The sequence below is a fragment of the Canis lupus genome, chromosome 3, assembly GCF_011100685.1.
Source record: "Canis lupus familiaris isolate Mischka breed German Shepherd chromosome 3, alternate assembly UU_Cfam_GSD_1.0, whole genome shotgun sequence".
Taxonomy (NCBI): Eukaryota; Metazoa; Chordata; class Mammalia; order Carnivora; family Canidae; genus Canis; species Canis lupus.
Genome location: NC_049224.1, coordinates 39,867,218 through 39,881,188, shown reverse-complemented (window position 1 = coordinate 39,881,188; position 13,971 = coordinate 39,867,218). Strand labels below are relative to the sequence as shown.

At 44.1% G+C, this 13,971-nt stretch overlaps 1 pseudogene; it reads right to left on the bottom strand.

Moving 5' to 3' along the window:
* Nucleotides 1-12,906: 12,906 nt before the first annotated feature.
* LOC100682735 lies at nt 12,907-13,857 on the bottom strand (annotated as a pseudogene).
* Between the last annotated feature and the right edge of the window lie 114 nt (nt 13,858-13,971).

Genomic DNA, 13,971 nt, shown 5'->3' with positions numbered 1-13,971 from the left:
CCACATGCAGAAGAATGAAACTAGACCACTCTCTTGCACCATACACAAAGATAAACTCAAAATGGATGAAAGATCTAAATGTGAGACAAGATTCCATCAAAATCCTAGAGGAGAACACAGGCAACATCCTTTTTAAACTCGGCCACAGTAACTTCTTGCAAGATACATCCACGAAGGCAAAAGAAACAAAAGCAAAAATGAACTATTGGGACTTCATCAAGATAAGAAGCTTTTGCACAGCAAAGGATACAGTCAACAAAACTCAAAGACACGTACAGAATGGGAGAAGATATTTGCAAATGACGTATCAGATAAAGGGCTAGTTTCCAAGATCTATAAAGAACTTATTAAACTCAACACCAAAGAAACAAACAATCCAATCATGAAATGGGCAAAAGACATGAACAGAAATCTCACAGAGGAAGACATAGACATGGCCAACACGCACATGAGAAGATGCTCTGCATCACTGGCCATCAGGGAAATACAAATCCAAACCACAATGAGATACCACCTCACACCAGTGAGAATGGGGAAAATTAACAAGGCAGGAAAGCACAAATGTTGGAGAGGATGCGGAGAAAAGGGAACCCTCTTGCACTGTTGGTGGGAATGTGAACTGGTGCAGCCACTCTGGAAAACTGTGTGGAGGTTCCTCAAAGAGTTAAAAATAGATCTGCCCTACGACCCAGCAATTGCACTGCTGGGGATTTACCCCAAAGATACAGATGCAATGAAACACCGGGACACCTGCACCCCGATGTTTCTAGCAGCAATGTCCACAATAGCCAAACTGTGGAAGGAGCCTCGGTGTCCATCGAAAGATGAATGGATAAAGAAGATGTGGTTTATGTGTACAATGGAATATTCCTCAGCCATTAGAAACGACAAATGCCCACCATTTGCTTCGACGTGGATGGAACTGGAGGGTATTATGCTGAGTGAAGTAAGTCAATCGAAGAAGGACAAACATTGTATGGTCTCATTCATTTGGGGAATATAAATAATAGTGAAAGGGAATATAAGGGAAGGGAGAAGAAATGGGTGGGAAATATCAGAAAGGGAGACAGAACATGAAGACTCCTAACTCTGGGAAACGAACTAGGGGTGGTGGAAGGGGAGGAGGGCGGGGGGTGGGGGTGAATGGGTGACGGGCACTGAGGGTGGCACTTGACGGGATGAGCACTGGGTGTTATTCTGTATGTTGGCAAATTGAACACCAATAAAAAATAAATTTATTTAAAAAAAAAAAAACATTTAAAAAGGCAATGTAGGGATCCCTGGGTGGCGCAGTGGTTTGGCGCCTGCCTTTGGCCCAGAGTGCGGTCCTGGAGACCCGGAATCGAATCCCACGTCGGGCTCCCGGTGCATGGAGCCTGCTTCTCCCTCTGCCTGTGTCTCTGCCTCTCTCTCTCTGTGTGACTATCATAAAAAAATAAAAAAATAAATAAAAAAAAAGGGAATGTAGGGCAGCCCCGGTGGCGCAGCGGTTTAGCTCCGCCTGTAGCTCAAGGTGTGATCCTGGAGATCCGGGATCGAGTCCCACGTCAGGCTTCCTTCATGGAGCCTGCTTCTCCCTCTGCCTGTGTCTCTGCCTCTCTCTCACTCTCTCTGAATAAATAAATAAATAAATCTTAAAAAAATAAATAAATAAAAATAAAAAGGCAATGTAACTCACCACACTGACTAAATAAAGGAGAAAATCCTCTAAGTATCTCACTGTAAAGAAAAAGCATTTCATAAAATCCAATACATATTCCTAATGAAAATTCTATATAAGCTTGGAATAAAAGGGAATTTATCAGATAAAGGGAATCCACAAAAAACCCTACTGCAAACATCAAATATCATACATAACCATGAGATATTCTAAGTTTTCCCCTTGAGACCAGGAGACACAATCTGGACTAGAGAGGAGTAGCCTGGAGGTCCACCCATGTATTGGGCAGATAGACTTTTCCAGACTTCAGAGGTTATTGGGGCACATCAGTGGTGGATAAAAGTACTCTGGCTGTAGGAAGGGGTGCAGAAGATGTTTGAGAAGCAGTTAGGGGATGTGACACAGCTAAGATGCAAGGAGTGAGGTCTGGGCAGGTGGTAGTGACTCTCTCCAGGCTTGACACAGCTAGCTTTTTGAGGTGGGGAGTGACTGAACCCCAGGATGCTGTTGGAGCACAGGGCCCAGGACAAAAGAGGTCCTGGGCAGGTTGTAGCTTCTGCAAATGGTGATTCTGAGGCAGCACAGCCTCCTCGGCCGAGTGAGGCCCAAGGGCTTGAGCTTCTGGCCAGCCTGTGGCTCCATTTGGGTGTGCTGCAGAGCCAGGAAGGTGGTAGTAGACAGTAATCAACAGCAGCATGGGGTGACCATTCAACGTGTCCCCAGCAGGCTAAGCAGCAACCTGTGTACATTCACACCCCCACCTGCACTCCCTACCCCAGGGACTCTTCTTGACCCTGGGAATGGGAAGAGGCATCTAGCGTGACACCAGATCTCTCACCTGCCTTGGGGGTAGTTGTTGGGGGCAAGGTAACTCAGACAAGTAAAGCTTGTGCATATGTTGAATAAAGGGAAAGTCCATGTTGTGCTGCTGAGTTCTGGGGATGAGGGAACTACAAAATCCTATGGCTGCTGCAGGGACCCTTTTAAACCAAGGGAAGTGGGAGTTTCACCTTTGGACAAGCTCTGCCTTGGGACATTGGGGCCCTTTTTATTCCTGCAGAACAAGAACCTGAGAAGACCAGATTCAGTGCCTTAGTGCAGTGACTCTGATCTCTGAGTGTTGGTAGGGGTGGGGGACTGAGTCCCTCTGTGAGCAGGAACATGGTGACAATTTGCCAATAGGGCTGCTTCCACAGGGAACTTTATTTTTTTTTCCACAGGGAACTTAATCTCCAGGAGAACAGGTGTGGTCTGAATACCAAGCAGATGACCCTTCAAGTATCAGCTGAAGGAAACAGAGTGGATATAGAAAAGAGGAGAACAAAAGGACATAGCAGGTTTTAAGGGGGAAAATCACTAAACTAAGTTCTTCAGAGTGAGGCCTTTGAGCTTGAGAGCCAACGGTTATTCCTATTCCTCGAGGACACACTCCTGCAGCCTGGCACCTTTGTTGCAGCATTTCAGTCTCCAAAAGGGACAGCAGAGATGTCCCTTCAATCAGAGATTCTTCTGCCCAGGTTTTAGAAAAATCAGTAAAACCGATTAAAGCAAGATGGCACCACAGATATTCCATCATTTCTTCTTTCCAACCCAGGGGACCCAGGACAGAGGCCCCAAAGAGGAACACTCCATGCCCCTCCCTTCTGGACCAGCTTCCAACAGTTCTCCCAGCAGGACCCTTACTTTCCACCACATATCAGGGGGCCTTGCTCCACCCTCTCCATTTGTAGCTCTTATGGACAGCCTCTTTCTAATAAATGTTTCCTTAAATCTACAATATTACAGATCATAGTAGAAAACATTCTAAGTATGAGTAAGCAACAAGCTAAAACATAAATCCCTCCTAATGCTTTTAATAATTATCCTTCCAGAGATTTTTCTATATATGTGCTATACTTAGTTGTTTTTTTTAGAAAAATGAGCTTATTTCCTACATATAGTCATATATTTTACTTTCTTCATTCAGTGTCATGAAAATTCCATGGTATTACACGGATGAATTACAATTAATACTTTTGACTGCACAGTATTCTATTTCCTAGATTATTACAACTGAGCAAGCATCCTATTGGTGCATATTTAAATTGAAAATTACTCTGAAATTTCTTTTGCCATTGACTCTCACTTATTTTACTCTTTTCTGTAATATTTCTTTTTTAAGACTTTATTTATTGGATAGAGTGAATGCACATGCATGAGCAAGAAAGAGAGAGAGTCTTTTCTGTAGTATTTCTAAAAATTGTCATGAACAATGATTATTTCATTTTTCTGGCACCTCTGTGGCCCCAACCACTGTGTTATGACATTTGTTCTCTTTCAGGCAGATAAATATTTACTGCACACCCATATTTCTTGGAGCACCCAAAAGACACATAATATGTGGCTCTGATCTCTAATGAGATATTAGTCCTATTAATAATAATTCTGATAGTATTAGTTTCATTTTGATACTGTAATAAATTGCCACAAATAAAGTGGTTTAAAACAACACACATTTATTACCTTACAGTTTTGCAAGCCCAAAGTCCAACATGGGTCTCAGTGGATTAAAACCAAGGATTTGGCAGGATGCATTCATTTTTGGAGGTTTTAGAGGGTAATCCATTTCCTAGCCTTTTGCAGCTTCTGGAGGCTTGCACAGTCCTTAGCTCCTTGTCCCTTCTCCATCTCGAAAGCCAGCATCATTATACCTCCTTCTGTCTCCCTCCATAGGCACAGCTTTCCTCCTATTGCAACTGAGAAAGGTTCCTCAATTCTAAGGATTTGTGTGATTACATTGGGTCCCCCTTGAAAATCCAGGATGATCTCCCGGTTTCAACGTCTTAACCTTAATCGCACCTTCAGCATCCCTTTTGCCCTGTGATCTAACACATTCACAGGTTCTGGGGATGTCCACAGGTATGGACATCTTTGGTGGTGGTGGGCCTTTTCTGTCTACCTCATGATAACCACTACCATTTGTTGAGTAGTTGTTACTGTCAGTGCTGAACGAAGCACTTTACAAAGAGTATCTCACTTAACCCAACCCCTAATCCATGAGGCTGATATTATGATTTATCCTCCCTGGACAGATGAGGGAACAGAGGCCAACAATAATGATTTGGAAGTTGAGGCTAATTCTCAGGAGTAGCACAAGTCAGTGAGAATTGTGAGCCTTCTTTATTTATTTGCTTACTTATTTACTTATTTGTTTATTTAAAAACAACATTAAAACCTTAACATAAGGGCACCTGGGTGGCTCAGTGGTTGTCTATCTTTGGCTCAGATCATGATCCTGGGGTCCTGGGATCAAGTCCCGCATTAAGCTCCCCACAGGGAGCCTGCTTCTCTCTCTGCCTATGTCTCTGCCTCTGTCTCTGTGTGTCCCTCATGAATAAACAAATAATTTTTTTTAAAAACACCTCAACATAGACCCAGAACTTTCTAGGGAATTTCTGTTTATAAACACTGAGCTGGCCAACTCTGTTTTTAATCCACCGTGTTGGTAAAGGGTGACAAAATCCTCCTCTGAAAAGTTTTTGAGTTGGGTCAGGCCTGAAGTCACTGCACCACTAAGGCACAGGTTTGGGCTGCCATTTTGCCAAGCCTGGCATATTGTCCATAGAACCAGATGCAAATCTGTGTGACTTACAGCCCCCAAATCATGCTTGTGAAAGCTGCTAGGTTGCACTTGGACCCTCATTTAAAAAGGGGTGAGAGGGCTGAATGACTCAATTTTCACCTGTTAGAGGGAGGTGGGTCTTATTCAGCTTTCAGAAAGGCTTCTCAACAGTCTCCCATCTGTGGACATGGGAGTTTAGCTCATTGCCCTAGCCACAACACAACAGGGACTGGAGTGCAGCCTCCAGGGTAAATAATCATATGCCTTAGATCTGTGGGTCATCACCCAGCAGGGGGCTACAAGAAGTATAAAGGGACAAGTCTGAGTAGCCTCCTGATGCCTTCAGGACAGGTAGACTTTCTATTCCTCAGACGAACTGAAATGAGAGGATGTTGGCATCCCTGGGGAGCAGGGTTGCCAGATTTAGGGGGGAAAACAGGACACTGGCTAAATTTGATTTGGATTGAATTTCAGATAAACAATGAAGTATAAACCTGTGCTTGGTCCACAGCTTTAGCAAAGACAGATACATGGCATGGATCCCCTACGAGTGAGAAAAACCAGATAGAGGAGGTTGCATTTCACTTCTGGAGCCAAGCAGGGCAGAGGAAGAACAGGTCTGGCAGGTGACAGGAGGAATCACAGTTCAGGATCAGGAAATCAGGGGCCCGTTATAAAGCAGGTGTGGACACAATCCTTTGGGGAGAGCATCCAATGTCTGATAAAATGTGGGATGAGGGCAGAAGGCAATTTTTGTGAACCTCAAGGGACAAGGTGACCTCAGCTGACACTCCGACTTCACAGAAGAATGTAGTAGATGCTGTAGGGCCCACAAAGGAGGGCATAACTCTATGCCCAAGGGAATCTGAAGAGATTCCTTCCAAAGCAGGGTGTCAGAGGAACTGGTGGGGGCTCAGGGAAACAGAGAGAGCTGATGGGGGTTGGGTAACGAGGCAGAGGGCTCACCTCATGGGCAGTTCTTGAAATGGCATTTTATTCCCTTGGCGGGCATGCAGCCTGCATGGCAAAGGTGAGGATGCAAGCAGGGAATGGATGAATGGTTGGGTTGGATCAGCATATCTGAATCTGCTCCTGAACAGCTTCAGATGTCTTGCTGAGATGGTTGAACTCTGTCCCAAAATTATGGATGGAGGGGCTGGGGTGTGATCAGACCAGTGACGAAAAGGCAAACCAAACAGAAAGCACCTCCAGCAGCTGAGCAGAGGACTGCGCAGAGGAATTCGTGTCAGCCGCCCACAAGGCAATGAGTCTGGTCCTCGATGTGTCTGGTCTCTCTGGCCTGGTCTTCACTTTCCCAGCTTTGGAAATCCTAAGGAATGGAAACTGAATCAGACTAAAATCCCTATGGGCTTAAATTATTTGATCTTACATTCCATTTGGAATTCTTCACCTACTAGGAAATGTTTACACTTGAAAGAGAAACTTTACAAAAAAAAAAAGAAAAGAAAAGAAAAGAAAGAGAAACTTTATATCATCATGGCTAGTCACACTAGAAGTTGTCAAGAACTGGTTAACTAGCAAATGTGTTGACTGGGACAAGCCCAGGGCTTAATGAGGAAGAAGCAGCAGGAATTTCGAGGACAAGCAATGATGGCAGAGTCTGTCCCATCTGCCAACAGGCAGCCTCCAATTCTAGGAAGAGCTGGAGAGTTTCTGGGGTTGGCCAAGGAGGAAATTTTATTTTGGGTCATTACAAGCTCTCCATTAATATTTGGAATGAGAGTGTGTTTTTAAATGGATCGGCTTACCAATGAACATTAGAAACCTTTGAGGATGCTGCATGTATCAGACAGATGGTCATACCTGGAAAGAAGACAGACACTTCCAGCTCAGCTGTAAAGGGAAGTATGACTGGTGCACAGAAGCAGACCAATGGATGTGTGTGGCTAAAGCAGCCACTTTGTGAATCTCACTCACATCGTAGCCTCTTGGGTTCCCCAGGCAGCTGGGTGACCCTGCCAGTGTGTGGTTCTGAGAAAGACTTTCACTGCTCCTTGAGATGCAGGCATTCAGTTCACACTCCCTAACTCTAGCACCTGGGTTCCAAATGGATGCCTCCTTGAAGGACCACACCTGTTCTCAGCCTTCTCCCTGGCTCAGCCATCATCTTTGGGCTTATGACCAGAAGCTGGATGCCCAACCTCCTAGAGAAAGCATTGGTTCTGGCACTATAGCAAGGGACAACAATTTTAAGTAACAAAGTTCAGCTTTTGGTACATTTTCTCTTCCCAGTGGCCCATTAAGGAGCTATAGCAGCTTTTATTGAGGACCAGTGGTCAGCTTTAAAAATATCAATTCTCCCTGAATGTTGCCATGGAATAAAAAGCCAGTTTTTCCAGGAGTATACTCTTGTGACCACAAAGGATAAATATTCGGAGGAGAGTATTCTCTGCATAAATCAGGGGTCTCTCTGTCTCTCTCTCTGTCTCTGTCTCTCTCTGTCTCTGTCTCTGTCTCTCTCTCTCTCTCATGGGCGCATTAGAGATGTTACACACACAAATTCTTTCATTCTCATGGAGCCCCACAAACTGGGCAGGAAATGGGGAGGATTAGATTCAGGTGCACTGCGATTATTTATTCCCTGCAGATCTCCAGAAAAAGCTGTCCAGTCTGATTCAACCAACCAACCAGCTATTTTTGAAAACTGCTTAACAATTGTTGACTGTGTAACACCAGTTTCTGTGTACTCATCAACAGGTGGGAGCAAATGAGGGCACACAACCCACCGTTAAGTGCAGATGCTCCCTGGAGTGTTTGAACTTGGGCTAAGGCCCCAGAGCTGGGGACAACAGGAAGGAAGCACCTCCCATATTTCAAAAGAGCACCAAACACCTACCAGAAATCCATTCTGGGATTTGCTAAGTCTACACTGGTTTTGCAGCCCTTGCCCCAGTAGCACCAGCCAACAACTACAGAAAATTGAGAGAAATGGGGTCAGGGAGGGATTTGATGGGAGTGATGGGTGTCATCACCTGGTGAGGGGTGCTGAGAAGAGTCCCTCAAACCATATCACGTGGTGCCAACAGTCGCCCTTTAGAGATCAGGGTGCTTGCCAAAAGGGCAGATGGTCATTGCATTTTCTGGTCAAATGTTTGCTTTCTGGGTGCAATTAATCAAGCTGTACCTGGTGGACGATTTTCTGATATATTTGGTAAGTGTGCCTTAGTAACTGAAAATGGAAATGAGCAGAGGAAATACCCACTTCTCTATTAGAAAACTCCAAGGTTGAGAGATTGGCTGGACCAGCCCATGATTGCAGAGTGAGGGCAGTGGGCAGTGGTGGGACAGCCCACGCTCATGGGTATGGTGGGGTATTGTGGGTAGCCACAGAAGATGTCTAGTTCTAGCAATCTTGATGGTGCCTTGTCCCAGGGAGTGGTCTGCTGGGACAAAGGGGCTCAGAAGGGCCCATCAGGGGCAGGGGGTAAGGGAAGTGTGTTCGTTGGTCAAGGTCCCAGCAGAAATTCACCCTAGATGGTTAGCATGAAGAGATTTGTACAAATAGCGTTTACTAAGGTAAAATTTATGTAAAATGACATTCATCCTTTCTAGATATACCATTTAATGAGTTTTCCCAAATGTTTAAAGTTGTATAACCACCACCAGAAACATAGTATAGAACATTTATATTACCCCAAAGAGTTCCCTCATGCTCCTCTGCATCCACTCTCCTTCTTTTACCTCTGGTTTCTGGCTACCACTAGCAGATGTTCTATTTTTAGAGTTTTGCCTTGCTGGAAGACCACATAAATGATGTCATAGAGTATGTAGGCTTTTGTATCCAGCTTCTTTCACCTGGAATAATGTTTTTGAGATCTATTCATGTTGCTGCATATGTCAGTAGTTTGTTCCCCAAGTTTTAGTCAGTGGATAGCATCCCATTGTATGGACATAACTTTGCTTACCAATTCACTTGTTGAAGGACATTCTAATTGTTTCTACTTTTGGTGATTATGAGTAACATGGCTATAAATATTCACATACAGGTCTTTGTGCATATGTATGTTTTCATTTCTTGTGTATAAATATCTAGGAGTGGAAATTCTGGCTCATAAGGTAAGTGTATGTTTAGCTTTCTAAGAAACTGGCCAATTTTTTTCCCCAAAGCTGTTGCACATTTTGTATTCTTGTCAGTACTGTATGAGAGTTCCATTTCTTCCTCATGCTTGTCAGCACTTAGTATTGTCAGTATTTTGAATTTTAGGCATTCTAGCAGGTGTGTAGTAGTATTTCATGAGGTTTTAATTCACATTTCCCTAGTGACTAATGATGTGGAGTATCCTTTCACGTGCTTATTTGCCATCCACATCTTTGGTGAAATATCTGTTCAAATATTTTGCCAATTTTTGAGTTGCTTATCTTCTTATTGAATTAAAAAATTCTTTACATAATTTAAATACTACAAGTCCTTTGTCAGATATATACTCTGCAAACATTTTTTCCCAGTTTGTACCTTGTCTCTTCATTTTTCTAAGTGTCTTTTAAAGAACAAAAGTCTCACAATTTTTATGAAGCCCCATTTATCAATCTTTTTTCTTTTGTACTTGGTGCTTTTTGTGTTGTAGCCAATAAATCTATGCCTGATGCAACTTCACACAGGTATTTCCCTGTCTTTCCTTCTCAAAGCTTCATAGTTTTAGCTCTTACATTTAGGTCTACAATCCATTTGAAGTTAATTCTAAAATATAGTGTGAGGTGAGGGATGATATTAATTCCAAATGGATATCCAATTGTTATGACACCATTTGCTGAAAAGAATGAAGAGTCCTTTTTTATTGTAGAATAAAATACTTGCAGAAAAGCACATATAAGTGTATAGTTCAATGAATTTTCACAAACTGAACAGACTTGCATTATCAACCCTTAAATCAGGAAACAGACCATTTCTAGCTCCCCATAAGCCCCTTCTGATTCCCTTCCAGTCACTATGCACTAGTCCCATCCTATACTTAATAACCACTACCTGGGGCAGCCCGGGTGGCTCAGCGGTTTAGCGCTGCCTTCAAACGGGGGTGTGATCCTGAAGTCCTGGGATCAAGTCCTGCGTCGGGCTCCCTGCATGGAGCCTGCTTCTCCCTCTGCCTGTGTCTCTGCCTCTCTCTCTCTCTCTGTGTCTCTCATGAATAAATAAATAAAATCTTAAAAAAAAATAACCACTATCCTAACTTCCAACAGCTAAGATTAGTTTGCCTGTTTTTAAACTTTGTATAAATGTATTTATATACAACATCTTGTTTTAATCTATATTCTTTCACTCAACATTGTGTTTGGGTTTTTATAAGGAGAGTTTTTTTTTTTAAGATTTATTTATTTATTTTGAAAGAGAGAGAGCACAAGGAGAGGGGCAGAGGGAGAGAAGAAAAAGAATCTCAAGCAGACTTCCTGCTCAGTGGGGAGTCCAACATAGGGCTCAATCACTCCACCCATGCAACCATGACCTGAGGCAAAATCAAGAGTCAGAGGTTTCACCAACTGAGCCACCCAGGCACCTCTACTCAACATTATATTTATAAGAATCATACATGTTGTTGCCTACCATTATACATCACTGACTCTCACTGCTGTGCTGTATTCCACTGAATGACTGTATCACAATTTATTTATCCATTCTTTTGTTAATATTCATGTGTGTAGTGTCCATGTTGGGGCTTTTATGAAGAATGAACATACATTTTAATTGAGTGTATTTCTAGGAATGGAACTCCTGGGGTATATGTTTTGTGTAGTTCAATTTTATCAAACACACCAAAGACTCTTCCAAGTCTTTACACCCCTCTAGCAGTGTAGGAGAGTTCTAGTTGCTTCACATCCTCCATAGCACTTGGATTTTCCACCGTTTTTATTTTATTTTACTCTAGTGAGTATGCAGTGATATCACATTGCAGTTTTTCATCTGCAATTTCCTGATGACTAACGAAGTTAAACTCCTTTCTCTGTGTTTATGAAACACATGAAAGAGAATATTTTGATATGTTCTTTTGTAAAGTGTCTATTCAAGTGTTGTGTTTATTTTTACATTAGGTCATATCTTTTTCTTATTGGTGTGGAGGGGTTAAGTATGTATTCTGTATACAAGTCCTTTGTGAGAATTCTATTTTGCTGATAGCTATTTCCAATATCTCACTCCATGTGTATTTTTTGAAGAATTTTTCTGCCTGAAGGCACTATTTCAGGTGGGTTCTTGGGCACCTGGGGCTAGTGACAGCAGGGAGCTGTTCCTGCTCTGAGGATGAAGTTCAAGGGGATGAAATTGTATTACTTGAGCCCAGGGAGGGCTGGATCTGGGGAGGTGGGGCAGCTCAGCTGGAGTTATGGTCATGAGGGCCACACTACTGCCAGGTGCAGGCCTGCAGCAAGGATGAGTAGGAAATCCCCCTCTCCTCTCACTTTCCTTTCTCCTGATGGGGCTTCCATTAGGTGAACCCAGAAATCAAAAAGGAAACCCAAAAGGTGTCATCCTCAGGAGTCAGCCTCTGGATCACAGAGGAAGACAGAGAAGGAAGAGGCATGATCAGGGCCAGGGGGTGCCGTGGAGATTAACCAGCAAAGAGAAGGTACGAGAGACTGCCCAAAGACTGTATCTCTCAGGTTAAGACACTATGCAGTGTGTATGTCCCCAGGGAGCCTCAAAAGAATCCGCAAAATGTGCTCCTTGAGAAAGCCAGCATTTGGAGGATTGCCATGTGGGAATCTGGCAGCAGAACTAGTTAGGTGAAAAAGAAAAAAGATTTTTTGCTCCCTTCCTAGATTAATCTTCTACTTCCTTTGCCCCAAGCCTAGAGGAGCCAGGAAAGGGAGAGGAAGGGAGAGAGAAAACTCCTGAAAGGACACCCGATGACCCTCCCTACTGCCTGGCTGGGCCAGAGCAGAGCTGGGCTTGGATGTGAGATTCAAATTTTGATTGAGACTGGACTGACTGAATACCTGAAAGCGAGTCATCTTTATAGAAACAAGACTTATTCCTACCATTAAAAATGCCTGGAAAGCTGAGGTGGGTTGGCTCACTAAGATGTCAAAAGAACTTGCCTGAAGGACAGGGTGGAAGAAAGATCAAGCCACTTCCTGTTTGTTCCTCACTGGTTCAGACTGTTCAACAGAATACTTTGGTTTTTTTTTTTAAAAGATTATTTATTTATTTATTTATTTATTTATTTATTTATGAGAGACACACAGAGAGAGGCAGAGACAAAGGCAGAGAGAGAAGCAGACTCCCTGTTGAAGTCTGATGCTGAACTCAATCCCAGACTCAGGGATCATGACCTGAGCCAAAGGCAGATACTCAACCACTGAGCCACCTAGGTGCCCCAACAGGACAGTTTTATTTATTTATTTATTTATTTATTTATTTATTTATTTAGGCTGGTTATGGTATACTTTATTGATGGTACATGACAAGGTAGGGCTTCCCAAGCCTCTCCCCTTCCTCGGGGTCTGGGATGTAAATTGGAGGTCAGGAGATTCTCAGTGTGCTGGGGGATTAAGTTGGGGCAGGGACTTCCCAGCAGCTGAGGGCCTCTCTCTTCCTTTTGTTCTTGCTGGGGCTGGTGGTCCAGGAGGCTCTTACTCCTTGGAGGCCATGTGGACCATGAGGTCTACCCTCCGGTTGCTGTAGCCGAATTCATTGTCACACCAGCTTGACATGAGCTTGACACATGAGCTTGACAAAGTGGTCATTGAGGGCAATGCCAGCCCTGGCGTCGAAGGTGGAGGAGTAAGTGTCACTGTTGAAGTCAGAGGAGACAACCTGGTTCTCAGTGTAGTCCAGGATGCCCTTGAGGGGGCCCTCCAATGCCTGCTTTACCTATTCTTGATGTCGTCCTATTTGACAGCTTTCTCCAGGCAGCAGGTCAGATCCACAACTGACATGTTGGGGGTGGGGACATGGAAGGCCATGCCAGTGAGCTTCTGGTTCAGCTCAGGGATGACCTTGCCCACAGCCTTGGTGGCGCCCGTGGAAACAGGGATGATGTTCTGGGCAGCCCCTTGGCTGCCATGCCATAGCTTCCCAGAGGGACCATCCATGGTCTTCTGGGTGGCAGTGATGGCATGGATGGTGGTCATGAGGCCTTCCACAATGCCGAAGTGGTCATGGATGACTTTGGCCAGAGGAGCCAAGCAGTTGGTGGTGGAGGAGGCGTTGCTGACAATCTTGAGGGAGTTGTCATACTTCTCGTGGTTCACGCCCATCACAAACATGGGGGCATCAGCAGAAGGAGCAGAAATGATGACCCTCTTGGCCCTGCCCTTCAAGTGAGCCCCAGCCTTCTCCATGGTGGTGAAGACCCCAGTGGACTCCACAACATACTCAGCACCAGCATCACCCCATTTGATGTTGGTGGGATCTTGCTCCTGGAAGATGGAGATGGACTTCCCATTGATGACAAGTTTCCCGTTCTCAGCCTTGACTGCCGTGGAATTTGCGGTGGGTAGCATCATACTGGAACATGTACACCATGTAGTTGAGGTCAATGAAGGGGTCATTGATGGCGACAATATCTACTTTGCCAGAGTTAAAAGCAGCCCTGGTGACCAGGTGCCCAATATGACCAAATCCATTCACTCCAACCTTCACCATCAGTGTCTTGGGGACGCTGCTGGCACTACACCAGAAGATGCAGCTATCTGTCGAACCGGGAGGAGCAGCGAGCCAGGACAGTTTTTTTTTTTTTTTTAATTTTTATTTATTTAT